This window comes from Callorhinus ursinus, unplaced genomic scaffold (genome assembly GCF_003265705.2).
Source record: "Callorhinus ursinus isolate GAN/ISIS: 27379988/994484 unplaced genomic scaffold, GSC_fseal_2.0 scaffold40, whole genome shotgun sequence".
Taxonomy (NCBI): domain Eukaryota; kingdom Metazoa; phylum Chordata; class Mammalia; order Carnivora; family Otariidae; genus Callorhinus; species Callorhinus ursinus.
Window position 1 is genome coordinate 3769527 of NW_027397102.1, and position 18756 is coordinate 3788282.

Sequence of the window (18756 nt, forward strand, 5' to 3'; positions counted from 1 at the left end):
ACCTCCTCCAGTCCCAGGCATGTTGATGTAAAAGTTGGGTATTCATCCTTTCTGATGGCTGAGTAATATTCCATTGTATATATGGACCACATCTTCCTTATCCATTCATTTGTTGAAGGGCATCTCGGCTCTTTCCACAGTTTGGCTATTGTGAACATTGCTGCTATGAACCCTGGGGTACATATGGCCCTTTTTTTCACTACATCTGTGTCTTTGGGGTAAATACCCAAGAGTGCAATTGCTGGGTCATAAGGTAGCTCTATTTTTAAATTTTGAGGCACCTCCACACTGTTTTTCAAAGTGGCTGTACCAACCGGCATTCCCACCAACAGTGTAAGAGGGTTCCCCTTTCTCCACAACCTCTCCAACATTTGTTGTTCTTTGACTTGTCCATTTTTGCCATTCTAACTGATGTAAGGTGGTATCTCAATGTGGTTTTGATTTGAATTTCCCTGATGGCTAATGATGATGTACATTTTTTCATGTGTCTGTTAGCCATTTGTATGTCTTCTTTGGAGAAGTGTCTGTTCATGTCTTCTGCCCACTTTTTGACTTGATTATTTGTTTTTTGAGTTTTGAGTTTGAGAAGTTCTTTATAGATCTTGGATACCAGCCCTTTATCTGTAGTGTCCTCTGCAAATATCTTCTCTCATTCTGTAGGTTGCCTCTGTTTTGTTGACTGTTTCCTTTGCTGTGCAGAAGTTTTTTATCTTGATAAAGTCCCAAAAGTTCATTTTTGCTTTTGTTTCACTGGTCTTTGGAGATGTATCTTAAAAGAAGTTGCTGTGACTGATGTCGAAGAGGTTACTGCTTATGTTCTCCTCTAGGATTTTGTTGGATTCCTGTCTCACACTGAGGTCTTTCATCCATTTTGAGTTTATCTTTGTGTATGATGTAAGAAAGTGGTCCAGTGTCATTCTTCTACATGTGGCTGTCCAATTTTCTCAGCGCCATTTATTGAAGAGACTGTCTTTTTTCCATTGCATATTTTTTCCCGCTTTGTCAAAGATTATTTGACCATAGAGTTGGGGGTCCATATCTGGGTTCTCTATTCTGTTCCATTGGTCTACATGTCTGTTTTTGTGCCAGGACTATGCTGTCTGGGTGATCACTGCTTTGTAATATAGTTTGAAATCAGGCATGATACCCCCAGCTTTGTTTTTCATTTTCAACATTTCCTTGGTGATTTGGGGTCTTTTCTTATTCCATACAAATTTTAGGATTGTTTGTTACAGCACTTTGAAAAACATCATGGGAATTTTGATCAGGATGGCATTGAAGGTATAGATTGCTCCGGGTAGCATAAACATTTTAACAATGTTTATTCTTCCGATCCATGAGCATGAAATGATTTTCCATCTTTTTGTGTCTTCTTCAATTTCTTTCAGGAGTGTTCTGTAGTTCCTAGAGTATAGATCCTTTACCTCTTGGGTTAGGTTTATTCTGAGGTATCTTATGGTTTTCAGTGCTATTGTAAATGGAATCCTTTCTCTAATTTCTCTTTCTACAGTTGCATTTTTAGTGTATAAGAAAGCAACTGATTACTGTGCATTGATTTTGTATCCTGCCACATTACTGAATTGCTGTATGAGTTCTAGTAATTTGGGGGTGGAGTCTTTTGGATTTTCCACATAAAGTATCATGTCATCTGTGAAGAGAGAGAGTTTGACTTCTTTGCCAATCTGAATACCTTTTATTTCTTTTTGTTGTCTGATTGCTGGCTGTTGCTAGGACTTCTAGTACTATGTTGAACAATAAGGGCGAGAGTGGGCATCCTTTTCGTCTTCCTGATCTTAAGGGAAAGGCTCTCAGCTTTTCCCCATTGAGTTTGATATTCGCTGTGGGTTTTTCATAGATGGATTTTATGAACTTGAGGAATGTTCCCTCTATCCTTATACTCTGAAAAGTTTTAATCAGGAAAGAATGCTGTATTTTGTCAAATGCTTTTTCTGCATCAATTGAGAGGACCATAGGGTTCTTCTCTCTCCTATTAATGTGTTCTCTCACATTGATTGATTTGCAAATGTTGAACCACCCTTGGATCCCGGGGATAAATCCCACTTGGTCGTGGTGGATAATACTTTTAATGTATTGCTAGATCCTATTAGCTAGGATTTTGTTGAGAATTTTGGAATCCATATTCATCAGGGATATCAGTCTGAAATTCTCCTTTTTTGATAGGGTCTTTGCCTGGTTTGGGGATTAAGATAATGCTGACCTTATAGAATGAGTCTGGAAGCTTTCCTTCTGTTTCTATATTTTGAAACAGCTTCAGGAGAATAGGTATTATTTCTTCTTTGACTGTTTGGTAGAATTCTCCAGGGAATCCATCGGGCCCTGGACTCTTGTTTTCTGGGAGGTTTTTGATCAGTGCTTCAATCTTGTTACTGGTTATTGGCCTATTCAGGTTGTCAATTTCTTCCTGTTTCAGTCCTGGGAGTTTATAGGTTTCCAGGAAGGCATCTCTTTCTTCCAGATTGCTCAATTTATTGGCATATAGTTGTTGATAATAATTTCTAATAATTGTTTCTATTTCCTTCGTGTTAGTCGTGTTCACTCCCCTTTCATTCATAATTTTATTATATTGGGTCCTTTCTCTTTTCTTTTGGATACGTCTGGCCAGTGGTTTATTGATCTTATTAATTCTTTCAAGGAACCAGCTTCTAGTTTCATTGATCTGATCTAGTGTGTTTCTGGTTTCTAATTCATTGATCTCTATTCTTAATTATTTCTCTTCTAATGGGTGTCTTAGGCATCATTTGTTGTTTTTCTTTAGTTCTTTAAGGTGTAAAGTTAGTTTGGTGATTTTGGGATTTTTCTATTTTTTTGAGTGAGGCTTGGATGGCTATGTATTTCCCCCTTAGGATCACCTTTGCAGTATCCCATAGGTTTTGGAATGATGTGTTTTCATTCTCATTGGTTTCCATGAATTAAGTTCTTTGATTTCTTGGTTGACCCAAACATTATTGAGCAGAGTAGTCTTTAGCTTCCAAGCGCTTGAATTTTTTCCAAATTTTTTGTGACTGAGTTCCAGTTTTAAAGCATTATGGTCTGAGAATATGCAGGGAATCATCTCAATCTTTTGGTATTGGTTGAGACCTGATTTGTGACTCAGTATGTGGTCTATTCTGGAGAAAGTTCAGTGTGCGCTCGAGAAGAATGAGTATTCTGTGGTTTTAGGGTGCAACGTTCTGTATATATCTATGAGGTCCATCTGGTCCAGTGTGTCATTCAAAACTCTTGTTTCTTTGTTGATTTTCTGCTTAGATGATCTGTCTATTGCTGACAGTAGAGTACTGAGGTCTCCTACAATTAACATATTGCTATCAGTATGACTCTATTTTGGTGAACACCTGGCTCATGTAGATGGCTGCTCCCATGTTGGGGCTGTAGATATTTACAATTGTTAGATCTTGTTGGATTACCCTTTAAGAATGATATGGTGTCTTTCTGTGTCTCTAAGTACAATCCTTAGTTTAAAATCTAATTTGTCTGATATAAGAGTTGCTATCCCAGCTTTCTTTTGAGGTCTGTTGGCATGGAAGATGGATCTCCATCCCTTCACTTTCAGTCTGGATGTAACTTTGGGTTCAAAATGAGTCTCTTGTAGATAGCATATGGATGGGTCCTGTCTTTTTAATGAATCTGCAACCCTGTGCCATGTTATGGGAGCATTTAGGCTGTTCACATTGAGAGTGATTATTGAAAGATATGAACTTATTGTCATCATGTTACCTGTGAAGTCCTTTTTTCTATAGATTGTCTCTGTAAATTTCTGTTCTATATCACTCTTGGGGTCTTTCTCCTTTTATAGACCCCCCCCCTTGATATTTCTTTCAGGGCCGGCTTAGTGGTCACATATTCTTTCAGTTTCTTCTGGTCTTGGAAGCTCTGCATCTCTCTATCCATTCTAAATGACAGCTTTGCCAGATAGATTATTCTTGGCTGCATGTTCTTCTCATTTAGTACCCTGAATATGTCTTGCCAGCCCTTTCTGGCTTGCCAGGTCTCTGTGGATAGGTCTGACATTATTCTGATATTCCTCCCTCTGTACGTAAGGAATCTCTTCCCCTTAACTGCCCTAAAATGGTTTTCTTTGTTCTATGATTATCGAGTTTTACTATTACATGCCGGGGTGTTGGCCTCTTTTCCTTGATCTTGGGAGAGGTCCTCCCTGCCTCTAGGACACAAATGTTTGTTTCATTCACCAGATTAGGGAAGTTCTTGGCTATGATTTGCTCAAATATATCTTCTAGTCCTCTCTCTCTCTCTCTCTCTCTCTCCACCCCCTTAGGATCCCAATAATTCTGACATTAGAACATTTCATGGTGTCACTTATTTCTCTGATTCTGTTTTCATGGATTTTGAGTTGTTTCTCCCTGGCCTCATCTTTTTCTTTGTTTTCTATCAATTGGTCTTCTAGATCACTAATTCATTCTTTTGCCTTCCTTACCTTATCTGTTAGATTATCTAGATTCATTTGGATCTCATTGATAGTATTTTTCAATTCTGCCAGTTCAGCTTTCATTTCTGCCCTTAAAGACTCTATGTTGCCATTAATTGATTTCTCCATTCTAGCTATTGTCTTCACAATTGCTACCCTGAATTCCATTTCTGACATCTTGGTTATATCTGTATCCATTTGTAAATCTGTGGCAGAAGTCACAGTCTCTGAGTCTTTCCTATTTTTGGGGTTCCTTCTCTTAGTCATTCTGTTGAGGGGTGGTTGAGGGAATGTACACAGTCCAAATTATTGACCACAACTCAAGCAAGATGCACCTGTTTTATAGGGACCTTAGGGTTGTTGGCCTCTTGTTCTCCCAGCCTGTCTTCTGGGGGAGGGGCTTGCTGTGCTGTTACTCAGGCAACCCTGTTTGGGCAGAGTTGCCCTGCCCCCTGTGTGGGGCAGTTGGGCTCAGTGAAAATTGGTTTTGGGGGGCTTTTGTTCTCTGGCGGCTTTCCCTGGTGGTTTTCCACCTCTCTTCCAAGAGTCAGAGTAGAAGAGATCATTTTCAACCCTCTGCCTCAGAGCAGAGAGATCGCCGTCTGTTCTTCAGTGAGCTGTGCATGCCACACTATCTCTGTTTCTATCTGTGCTGCTATAAACTGCAGCATCCTGGGTTGTACACCCTAGCAGGGCTCCCAGTCCTTGCCTCCAGGTCGGGGCATGGGGACAAGTCTCTGCCCTTTGTGCTTCTAAAACCACAGCCTCCCCCAGTTTGCATGCATGGCCCCGCTGCTCCAGGTTTCAGTCTGGGGGCTGCCCTAAAGTCCTTTCCCCATTGGTACTGGTCTGCGAGTCTGTGCCCTGTCCACAGTGTGGGAGGCTATCACTCACCAGCGGTGTAGGATCTCCATGGCTCCCTCCACCTTCCATTTATCTTTGGATATGTGCCTGTGGAATCACAGCTCCCCTCTTCATACCTCAAAACCAACTACCTGTGATATTCTGTTTGTAGAGATCCAGATATATCATTTTACATCTCAGGCTGATTTTGCGGGTGTTCACAGTAGTCTGGTAGATATCCAGCTCAATTCTGGGTACTGGTTGGAATAGGGTTCCCTATTCCTCCACCATCTTTTCCTCCTCCCTGTTGCATTTCTATACACCATTAATGAAGCAGCAGAAAGAGAAATCAAGGAATCAATCCCATTTATAATTATACTAAAACCTATGAGATTCCTAGGAATAAACCTAACCAAAGAGGTAAATATTTGTACTCTGAAAACTGTAGAATAGTTATGAGAAAAACTGAGGAGGACACAGCATGGCAAGCCCTCCCCCAGAAGACAGGCTGGGAGAACAAGAGTCTGACAACCCTAAGGTCCCTATAAAACAGGTGCATCTTGTTTGGGTTGTGGTCAATAATTTGGGCTTGTGTATGTTCCCTCAACCACCCCTCAACAAAGAAATGCAAATCATTCCATGCCCATGGATTGGAAGAACATTGTTAAAGTGTCTATACTATCCAAAGCAATCTACACATTTAATGCAATCCCTATCAAAATACCATCAGCATTTTTCACTGGACTAGAACAAACCATCTTTAAGTTTGTATGGAACCACAAAAGACCCCAAATAGCCAAAACAATCCTGAAAAAGAAAAGCAAAGCTGGAGGCATCATGATTCTGGACTTTAAGTTATATTACAAAGCTGAAGTGATCAAGACAGTATGTTACTGGCAGAAAAACAGACACATAGATCAATGGAACAGAATAGAACTCAGAAATGGACCCACAGCTATATGGCCAACTAATCTTTGACAAAGCAGCTAAGAATATCCAATGGAAAAAAGACAGTCTCAGGGTGTGGGTGTATGGGTTAGCCTGGTGATAGGTATTAAGGAGGGCACATATTGCATGGAGAACTGGGTGTTATACGCAAACAATGTACCATGGAACACTACATCAAAAACTAATGATGTAATATATGGTGACTAACATAATAAAATCAAATTAAAAAATAAAGCTATGAAATAAAAAAAAGACAGTCTCTTCAACAAATTGTTTGGGAATACTGGACAGCAACAAGCAGAAGAATGAAACTGGACCACTTTCTTACACTATGCACAAAAATAAATTCAAAATGGATGAGAGATCCAACTGTGGGAGAGGAAACCATTAAAATCATAGAGAACAAAGGCAGCAACCTCTTTGACATTGGCTGTAGGAATATCTTAGTAGGTCGGTCTCCTTAGGCAAGGGAAACAAGAGCAAAAACAGACTATTGGAACTTCCTCAAATAAAAACCTTCTGCACAATGATGGAAACCATCAACAAAACTAAAAGGCAGCCAGTGGAATAGGAGAAGATATATGCAGATGACATATCTGATGGTAAAGGGTTAATATCCAAAATCTATAAAGAACTTATCAAACTCAACACCCCCAAACTGAGTAATTCAGTTAAAAATGAGGAGAAGACATGAGTAGACATTTTTCCAAAGAGAACATACAGATGGCTAGTAAACATATGAAAAGATGCTCAACATCACTCATCATCAGGGAAATGTAAATCAAAACCATGATGAGATATCACCTCACATCTATTGAAATGGCTAAAATTAATAACAAGGACACAACAGATGTTAGGGCCATGCAGAGAAAGAGGAACTCTCTTACACTGTGGGAATGCAAACTGGTGCAGCTACTCTTTTTTTTTTTAAGATTTTATTTATTTATTTGACAGAGAGAGAGAGAGAGAGAGCACAAGCAGGGGGAGCAGCAGGCAGAGGGAGAGGGAGAAGCAGACTCTTTGCTGAGCAGGGAGCCCAACGTGGGGTTTGATCCCAGGACCCCAGGATCATGACCTGAGCTGAAGGCAGATGCTTAACCAACTGAGCCACCCGGGAGACCCTGGTGCAGGGAATCTTGAAAAGTGTATGGATGTTCCTCAAAAAGTTAATAATAGAAGTACCTTATGATCCAACAATTGCCTTACTAGATATTTAGCCAAAGGATGCAAAAATACAGATTTAAAGGGGTGCACACACCCAATGTTTATAGCAGCATTATCAACAATAAGCAAACTAGGAAAAGAGTCTGTGTCCACTGACTGATGAACAGATAAAGGAGAGGTGGTGTGTGTGTGTGTGTGTGTGTGTGTGTGTGTATAATGTAATATTACACTGCCATCAAAAAGAATGAAATCTCGACATTTTCAAGACATGGTTGGAGCTAGAGTGTATTATGCTAAGCAAAATTAATCAGTCAGAGAAAGACAAATACCATATGATTTCACTCATATGTGGAATTTAAGAAACAAAACAGATGAACATATGGGAAGTGGAAAAAAAGAGAAAGAGAGGGAGGGAAGCAAACCATAAGAGACTCAAAGATAGAGAACAAACTAGAGTTGAGGGAGGGAAGGTGGGTGGGGGATGGGCTAAATGGGTGATGGGTATTAAAGAGGGCACTTGTTATGATGACCACTGGGTATTATATGTAAGTGATGAATCACTTAATTCTATTCCTGAAACCAGTATTACACTATATGTTAACTAACAAGAATTTAAATAATTTGGACGAAAAATATTAAAATGAGGGCCATAAAAAGGCTTTATAAACTATAAGGTAATATGCAGATAAAATTATTCCATTAACTATTTCTCCTTCATCTTCTGCATCGTGTTATTTCTCACCTGAAATATTGCATGAGTTCTCATAAATAAAATTTTTTTGAGAGAAATTTGGGTAACTTTGGCATAATTTTGGACACTGTAGGGTGTTATAATCCAAGGGCAGGGAATTAATGCCATTGAGGATCTAGTTGTAAAAGCCCACTTTTATATCTGGAGGTAAGTTTGCCACAACGACACTGTCTGCCAGGCATATTTGTGTGTGTTTGTTGTGTGTATGGGCCAATGAAGTGTTATTTGTAAAACTGTCTAAGTTACTGGAGATCTCTGAAGGTAAAGTGAAAACATTCATTTGACTTGAAAATGGAGTCCCAAGACCTGGGTTTATTGTGGCTACATCACTTTTGGTGTGACTTGGAAGAGAGCAAGCCATTTGAATTTTCTGAGCCTCAGTTTTCTTGTTTGTAATTAACAACAATAAAGGATTAATAATTGTTACTATGTCACTTCACTGAGAATCAGAGTGAGCAAATGCATGTGAAAGCACTTGTGAACTGTAAATAGCTATTCATTGTTATTTCCAAGTATCAGGGGAAATCCTCCAGGGACATGCTTAGAAGCTGCCTTTGGCATATTTCCTTTATTTCAGTAGGGACCAATCAATTCTCTAGCCGAGAAGGGAAAATGACTTAAACATTTGACTTGGGGGGTCTAGCCCTTAACCTAATTTCACCTCTGTTACTGGGACACCCTCACTTTCAAAAAATGCAAGAAGAACTAGACCAGGGAAAATTTTGAAGCAAATAAATCATATTTTCAATGATTCTCCTTATCTCTTTCAGAACACCTCCTTTAGAGGATGTACTGGGTAGCAGAAGTAACTATATTCTGAGAAGTTGTATGCACTAGTAGTTAATAGTGTAAACTTTGGAGACAGACAGATCTGGACTGAATTCAGTTTTGTTCCATCATTTATTATTTGTGATCTTGGATAATTATCCAACTTCTAAGCTCCTTAGATTCCTGGTCTGTAAAATGGGGCCAATAATTACATTTCCTCTTCTGGTTGTTACAAGGCTTCAATGCAATAGTGTTTGGCACAAATGATGTTTCTAATAAGTATAGCTTTATTTTTATTCAATCTATGGTTTTGCTCACTCAGAGTTATTATATTTTAAAGTTACCAACCAGGAAGTAGACACTGTCCTAAAGAATGACTTCTGGTTTGGAACGTTAAGAACTTTCCCACATCTTAAGCTGCTGGTTTGGTGTTTCAGTGGTTTGTACAAGTGAACCAACCCTCAGGCAATATTAGGCACAAATTTGAATACAAAATAAAATCTTGATTTTTTTCAGTGATATTTCTGCAGCCTTTCCAATTTACACGTTTTTGTAATTTTTTTTTAGACTTTATTTATTTGAGAGAGAGAGTGAGCGAGGGAGAGAGAGCATGAACAAGGGGGAGGGGGAGATGGAGAGGGAAAAGAGGGCTCCCCATTGAGCAGGGAGCCTAACGTGGGACTCAATTCCAAGACCTCAGAATCATGACCTGACCTGAAGACAGAAGCTTTCCTGAGCCACCTAGGTGTCCCTGTAATTTTTTTTTTACTGTTGCTTTCAGGTGATCAGAAGTGCTTTACTTGATATTGATTATATCCTAATAAATATGTGCATCCCAATTTAGTACAGAAGGCTCCTTACTACTGAATAGTTGGTACATAGATTGGCTGGTCAAAGCTTTGACCTTGACTAAAACAAATGAACAAAAATGAGATTTTTTTTTACTGTTCTTAAGAGAACACAAAAGATAGTATTTGTTTTATGGGGCTAAGCTGAATCCCTGGGAGTATAATAATTATGGTATGGAACAAAAGGGTTTGTTTATTTCATGATTTTTGATTTGGAACATACTTTTATGGATCAACCTCAAATTTACTTTGTCATTTTGCAGGTTGCCTTTGGTTCCATGAAATTGTACATAACAATTAATTTCTCACCCATAGAGAAAATTTGTGGGAAAGGAAAGAGGACAAATGTGTGGTTCCTGGTTGGTTGAACATTTTCCATATAGAAGGAAAATACACTTAATAGGGTGAGGAATAAAGGTTTAGGAACTGGTGTTCAGGAACATAAACTGATCACTTTTGTTACATTTCTTAACATAGAGTTTGAACTGTTGTTTTTCAGTTTCTCACTGTTGCTCCAATGAAGTTTGTGAAAGCACTTTAAAAATAGGAATTCATTGTCAAATTCTGAGATTATTTTTTGTTATGAGCTTAGTGTTGGTGGAGAAATGCTTTTGTTAGAGAATGTTGAACTTTCTCATTTGCATAAAGATATTATTTGTGTCTTCCCTCCTCTGAAATGGTTCTCATGCCCACTTGATTTCCAAATGAAGCACTTTTTTTTCCTCTTTGGACTTTTCATTAATATTATTTGTTTATTCTTATTGTCAATAAAATTTCTACATGCACAACACAATCAGATGGTAACTATATTGAGGTCAAATTCAATTTGTTAATAGATTAAAGAATTACTGACTTTTTTTTAAATTAAAAAAAATTTCCTTTGGGGCACCTGGGTGGCTCAGTCATTTAAGCATTTGCCTTCAGCTCAGGTCATGATCCCAAGGTCCAGGGTCCTGAGATTGAGCCCCGTGTTGGGCTCCCTGTTCAGCATGGTGTCTGCTTCTCCCTCTGCTTGCTGCTCCTCCTGCTTGTGCTCTCTCTCTGTCAAATAAATAAAACCTTTAATTTTTTTTATTTGAGTATAGTTGACACACAGTGTTGCATTAGTTTCAGGTGTACAACATAGTGATTTGCATTTTTTATGTTATGCTATGCTCACCACAAGTGTAGCTACCGTCTGTCATCAGATAATGCTATTACGCTATCACTGACCATATTCCCTATGATGTGCCTTTTATTCCTGTGACTTACTCATTCCATAACTGAAAACCTGTGTTTCCTACTCTCCTTCACCCATTTTGCCCATCCCCTCTCGTAACCCTTCCGTCTGGTAACCATCATTTTGTTCTCTGTATTTACATGTCTGATTCCGCTTTTTGTTTTTGTATCTGATGACTATTCAATCTCCAGGCTGTCTTGAATACAATATCATTTAAACAAACAAACAAGCAGTCATCAAGAGTAGTAAAAATTGTATCTGTAAGAGTCTGTATTTTTGTTCCTAAGATAAAGAGGACTCATCATTTTACTCATTTTGGTTTTATAATTATCAGTCCTTCTCTTCCTTCCTGTTTTAAGCAGGAAGTGCTGATAGCATTATATATAAATAAGCACTCCATGTTGCATAACTCTTGCCTCCTTTCAGACTTTTAAGAGTGTATCAGATAGTTTTGTTGTACTTATTGGGTACTTAGAACAGCAAGTCAGAAGAACATTTTAAACAAAGAAGAAAGGTGTTATAAACCTAAAAATCTCTTCATACTGCATTTTTCTTGGGGGGCATGGTTTGTCTATCACACATGTGACATTAACTCAGAAGTTGTCAGTACAAAAAGATCAGCCCTGAGGAAAATTAGGAAATAAATGAAGTGAGCACTTCTTGACTTTTTTTTTAAAGATATCTTTTCTCTTTTTAAATTTTAATTTTTTATTAAAGTATAGTTGACATACATATTCTATTAGTTTCAGGTGTACAGCATAGTGATTTAACAATCTTATACATTCTTGAATGCTCACCACAAATGTAGCTACTATCTGTCATCATGCCAGGTTATTACTATATGATTAACTATATTCCATATGCTGTATTTTTCCTCCCTGTGAATTATTTATTTTATAACTGGAAGTTTGTACCTTTTAATCCTCTTTCTCTTTCCCCTTCTTTATCTCTTTAGCTTTTCAAGCATCCGGTGCTTCTCTTCTTATGCTGAGTTTCAAAGGTTTGAAGGAAAGTGGATCTGAGAAATTGCTAACATTTCAGTGTAAAGAAATTTAAATTGTTCTTTTTTTCTGAAGTGACTATTTTGTTTTAGTTATATGAAATTACAAATATCACTAAACAAAAATAAAAAAACAATTAAGGAAATCATCCATGATCTTGCTTTTCCAAACTAACCCACTCTTAATATTTATGTGTTATAGCCTTTTATGCTTTTTCTTTATGTATATACATAGATATATTCATCAAAATAGGATTACATTATACATATTGTTTATCAACCTGTTTCTTTCAGTTATTGATTTATTTAAATTTTTTTATTTGAGTATAGTTGACACACAATGCTGCATTAGTTTCAGGTGTACAGCATAGTAATTCATCTTCTCTATACAATATGCTATGCTCCCCAGGTGTAGCTACCATGGGTCACCATACAGCACTGTTACAGTATCATTGACTATATTCCCTATGATATGCCTTTTATTCCCATGACTTACTCATTCCATAACTGGAAACCTATATCTCCCACTCTCTTTCACCCATTTTGCCCTAACCTCCTCTTCTCTGGCAACTATCAGTTTTGTTCTCTGTATTTACATGTCTGATTCTGCTTTTTGTTTGTTTGCCTATTCATTTGTTTTGTTTTTTAGGTTCCATATATGAATGGAATCATATGGTATTTGTCTTTCTCTGTCTTACTTATTTCACTTAGCATAATACACTCTAGGTCCATCCATGTTGTTGCAAATGGCATAATCTCATCTTTTTTATGGCTTTGTAACATTCCATCATGTATATATATATATATATATATATATATATATATATACTATATCTTCTTTATCTATTTGTCTATCAATGGACTCTTCAACCTGTTATTTTTATTTAGCAAATATTATTATTTTTCTATAACATCAAATACAATCTCTCTCTTTTTTCTCTATTTGGGTTTATTTTCATTAAATTTTTTTTGTATTTTCTAGGTCACCTACAGAACATTTTTCTTGCTGCAATCTATTGAAAGTCACCCTTCTCCATACAAAGGTTTCTAAAAAAATGAAAACATTAAAACAAAAAATTAAAAAATTTTTCATGTTATATGTGCTTAATTGAGGAGGCAATGGTGCTAAGCTACCATTTGTGGGATTATGACTGAATGCTTCTAAGTTAGAATCCCACACAGGAGGCATTACATGGAAGTGCTATACAGCTTGGTTTGGCCTCAGATACCTGGACCCTCCACCTCTGATGTTGCTCAGTGTATCCCACTGTGCACCAGGAACAGGATCTGGTGCAGAAAGCTACTCTCCCCTGAATGAATGTAGCTCAGGAAGTGGGGTCACCCCCTCACCAGTCACAAAGCACATGTTGGTGGGAAAGTGTGCTAAAATTTTTTTAAGTTAAAATTATATGTTGGGGAGGATCGCTGGGAAGAAGACAGAGTAGGAGGACCCTAACCTCACCTCCCATGGACACAACTAGATAACACTCACATAAGTATAAATAACCCAGAAAATGACCTGAAGATTGGCAGAACAAACTCTACAACTTAATGTAGTAAAGAGGTGACATTGAAGAAGGTAGGAAGGGTGCACATGGGATGTGGAGCTAAACAGACTTGCTGGATTGTCTGTGAGAGGGAGGGACCCACAGGGGCAGAGATGGAAGAAAAATCGACTATCACACTGGGGAACCCACATGGGGAAAAAGAATTCCTACGACATTTGGCTTTGAAAACCAGAGGGGCTGAATTTCATGAGTTCCTACAACCAGCAAGTCTTAAAACCTGGAATTTTAAAAATCAGCCATCTTAGTTCTGGGAGAGTTGGGAGTGCAAGAGGAAACTGAGTCCCCACACTTAAAAAGACAGTACAGCAAAGAGTCCCCAGAGATACAGCACAGAAGCAGCAATTTGAAAAACACTTAAGTCATATGGAAGGGAGAGCTGTTTACTAATCTCAGATCATGCCCTGCAGAGACAAAGCTCTTTGAGAGACTTCCAGGAACAAAGGAGCTGGTAGGTGCTGTTTCCCTCACCCAACCTCCAGCATAAACACATGACCACCTACAGGAACCAGCATGGTGCCAACATTCACTATCTAACTTGCTAACACCACACATCCTGACCCTTTTTCAGAGAATCTACCCCCTCCAGGCAGACCTGACTCAGTACTGGCAGTGCAGGTCCTCCCCCCCAACAGAAGACTGGGGCAAACTTCATTAACATCACACCTCCTGCCTCCATGAGCTTTGTGGATCCGCCCCCTCTAACCCAACCAGCCTTGGTTGTAATGGCAGGTCCCCTTTTGCAAAGGACTGGCACCCAATCCTTGTTAATACTGCAACTCCCAACCCTGCAAACATTGAAGTTCTGCCCCCTTCAATAAACTTGTGGCCAGGACATATCCAAAGCAATGCCACAAGCCTGGCAGTATGCAAGCAGACTTGACAGGGGCCAATACCACTCCAAAGTGACTTCTGCCCCAGGAAGGGGAAAGACAACCACACACACAAGGGAGACTGTGGCTCCAGCAGTGGGCTGGGGGTAGACAGATAGTCTGACTTCAGGCCCTGCCCACCAAAAAAAGCTTCTCAGGGGACAACACAGGGAAAGGGCCCTGCAGTTTGGTGCTACTGCATCTCTGAAAAATGCCTGGTCAAACTAAAATCAAGCCCAAGGCAGCCCCAGACTGGTCCGCTAACAACACAGGAACCAAACACAGCCCACAACAGGCAAAGAGAGTCATTGCAGACATCTGGAGTGAAGGAAAAAGTGGCTCAGCCACAAGAGCAGGGCACATGCAAAACTCATAGTAGACACTCCTGAAACACCAGGTTCTTGTGAACAGGAGACACTGCACTTCAGGGCAATACAGGATCTCTTCATAAGGCCACTACTTTCAAGAGTAGGACATGTAACTGACTTTCCTAACACAAGAAAGAGACACAGAGAGTTAGACAAAATGGGTAGTCAGAGGAATATGTCTCAAATGAAAGAACAGGACAAAATCACAGCAAATGATCTAAGAGAATGGTGAAAAGTAATATGTCTGATAGAGAATTTAAAGTAATGATCATAAAGATACTCATTGGACTTGAAAAAAGAGTGCAGGACATCAGTGAGACCCTTAACAAAGAGACAAACAGAACCAATCAGAGATGAAAAACACAATAAATGAAATTAAAAATACACTAGATGGAATAAATAGTAGACTAGAGGAAGCAGAAAAGCAGAAAAACAAGACAGCAACCCGAAAAACAGAGTAATGATAAGTAAACGAGCTGAGCACATGAAAGAAAAAAGCAATGCAAAATGAGAATAGATTTAGGGAGCTCAGCACCACCATTAAGCATATTATAATTCACACTATAGGGATCCCAGAAGGACAAGAGAGAGAAAAGGGGAGGGGAGAAAATTTATTTGAAGAAATAATAGCTGAAAACTTCCTGAATCTGGGAAAGGAAAAAGAAATCCAGATCCAGGAGGCAGAGATCCCCCACAAAATCAACCAAAGTAGGTCCACACCAAGACACGTAGTAATTAAAATGGAAAAAAGTAGTGATGAAGACAAAAATTTAAAAGCAGCAAGAGAAAAAAAAAAAACACTTACATACAAGGGAAATCTAATAAGACTATCAACACATTTTTTTTTTAAAGCAGAAACCTTGCAGGCCACAAAGGAGTGGCATGATATACTCAAAGTGATGAAAGGGAAAATCTGCAGCCAGGAATACTCTATCTAGCAAGGCTATCATTCAAAATGGAAGGAGAGATAGAGTTTCCTAGACAAACAAAGGTTAAAGGAATTCATGACCACTAAACCAACCCTACAAGAAATGCTAAAGAGGACTCTATGAGTGGAAAGGAAAGACCAAATATAACAGTATGAATAGTAAGAAGCACAAAAGCAGAAAAATGAGTATATCTGTAAAAATCAGCCCAGGGACTCACAAAATAAAAGAATGCAAAGTATGACACCATATACCTAAAATATGTGGGGGAAAGGAATAAAGAATGTGTTCTAATTTAAGTGACCATCAACTTAACATTCACTTCTATATGCACAAGATGTTATATACAAAACTAACAGCAACCAGAAATCAAATACCTGTAATAGATATGCAAAAAACAGAAAAGAATCCAAGTTTATCACTAAAGAAAGCCAACTAATCACAAGAGAAGGGGGCAAAGGAAGAAAGGAACAAAGAGGAACTAAACAAACATAAACCAAGTAACAAAATGGCAATAGATACATCTCTATCAATAATCACTTTGAAATCTAAATGGACTAGATGCTCCAATCAAAATACATAGTTTGACAGAACAGATAAAAAAGCAAGACCCATCTATATGCTGTCTATAACAGACTCACTTTAGACCTTAAGACACAGACAGATTGAAAGTGAAGGGATGGAGAAGTATTTATCATGCAAATGGATGTGAAAACCCCCCAGTGTAGCAATAATTATTGCTACAGACAAAATAGACTGTAAAACATTTATCAAGCAAGAGGGTGTGAAAAGAAAGCCAGGGCAGTGATACTTATATAAGACAAAATAGACTTTAAACAAATACTGTAACTAGAGACAAAGAAGGACACAAAAATCATAAAATGAACAACCCAACATGAAGATATAATAATTGAAAATATTTATGCCCCCAACATGGGAGCAACCAAATACATAAAACAGTTAATAACAAACATAAAGGAACAAATCCATAGTAATACAATAATAGTAAGGGACATTAACACCCCACTTATATCAATGGACAGATCATCTAAACAGAAAATCAATGTGGAAATGCTGGCTTTGAATTAGACTAAATGGATTTAACAGATATATTCAGAACATTCTATCCTGAAACAGCAGAATACTTATCCTTTTCAAGTGTATATGGAACATTCTCCAGAATAGATCACATATTAGGCCACAAAACTAGTCTCAACAAATTGAAAAAAGATCCCAGTCATACCAGGCATCTTTTCTGACCATGATGCTATGAAATTAGAAATCAACCAAGGAAAAAAATCTGGAAAGACCACAAATATATAGAGATTAAATAACATGCTACTAAACAATAAACAGGTCAACCAAGAAATGAGAAAGGTGATAAAAAAATATGTGTAGACATGGGGCGCCTGGCTAGCTCAGTCAGTAGAGCATGTGACTCTGGATCTCGGGGTAGTGGGTTTGAGCCCCAAATTGGGTGTAGACATTACCTAAAAGTAAAATCTTTAAAAAAATACAGGGAAAAATTATTTTCCAGTGAAAAAATATAAAAAAATACATAGAAACAAATGAAGATGAAAACACAATGGTCCAAAAATCGTTGGAATGCAGAAAAAGTGGTCCTGAGAGGGAAGTTTATAGCAATACAGGCCTACCTCAAGACAGGAAAAATCTCAAATAGATTACCTAAACTTACACTTAACTGAGCTAGAAAAAGAACAAACAAAACCCTAAACCAGTAGAAGGAAGAAATTAATAAAAATTAGAGCAGAAATAAATGATATAGAAATATAAAAAAACAAGAAAACAAACAAAAACAACAAATTAATGAAATCAGGGACTGGTTCCTTGAAAAGATTAACAAAATCAATAAACCTCTAGCCAGAGACATGAAAGAGAGAGGGGGGAAGGGAGAGAGAATTCAAATAAGCAAATTCAAAAATGAAAGAGGAAAAATAACAACTGACACCACAGAAATAAAAAGGATTGTAAGAGAATATTAAGACAAACTATGCCATAATTTGGACAACCTAGAAGAAATGTATAAATTCCTAGAAACGTATAACCTCCCAAAACTGAATCAGGAAGAAATAGAATATTTGAACAGAACAATTACCAGTAATGATATTGAATCTCTAATGAACAAAATCCCAACAAACAAAAGTGCCAGACCAGATGGCTCCACAGGTTATTTCTACAAAATATTTAAAGAAGAGTTAATACTTATTCTCCTCAAATTATCCCAAAAAATAGAAGAGGAAGGAAAACTTCCAAGTTCATTCTATGAGGTCGGCATTACCCTGATACAAAAACAGATAAAGACACTACAAAAAAAGAGAACTACAGGCCAATATCTCTGATGAACACAGATACAAAAATCCTCAACAAAATATTAGCAGGCTGAATCAAGCAATATATTTAAAAAATTATTCACCGTAATTAGTGGGATTTTTTCCTGGGATGGAAGGGTGTTTTAATATTTGCAAATCAATCAATATGATAGATCATACCAAGAAGATAAAGGATAAAAATGATCATTTCAATAAATGCAGTAAAAGCATTTCACAATGTGCAACATCTATACAAGATAAAAGCCCACGACAAAGTATGGTTATAGGGAACTACCTCCACATAATAAAGGCCATATATGAAAAACCCACAAGTAAACATCATCCTCAATAGGGAAAAACTGAGAGCTTTTCCCCTAAGGTCAGAAAAAATACAAGGATATCCTCTCAGCAATTTTTAAATTTTTTGTGTGGAAGTAATTTTTAATGAGATTATAGTCCAAATAAAAATATCAAATTTAAATTTGAGTTTAAGAGAAATGAAATTGCTGGAATATTATAATCTAAAAGATTTCTCTAAGCTTAAAAGATAACAATACACATTAAAAATTGGAGTCATTATTATTATTATTATTTATTATTTTAGTTTCAGGTGTAGAATTTAGTGATTTATCACTTACATACAACACCCAATGCTCATCTCAACAAGTGCCCTCGTTAATACCCATCACCCATTTAACCCATCCCCTCAC

At 37.7% G+C, this 18756-nt stretch overlaps 1 long non-coding RNA gene across 1 annotated transcript in view; it reads left to right on the forward strand.

Annotated features, from left to right (window-relative positions):
- The window catches only part of LOC141370613 (uncharacterized), a 204168-nt gene extending 191158 nt beyond the window's left edge, over positions 1 to 13010 (forward strand). Inside the window, exon 4 of the long non-coding RNA XR_012374802.1 lies at positions 12968 to 13010. This is a non-coding gene — a long non-coding RNA (uncharacterized lncRNA). The remainder of the gene's footprint in view (positions 1 to 12967) is intronic.
- The last annotated feature ends 5746 nt before the right edge of the window (positions 13011 to 18756 follow it).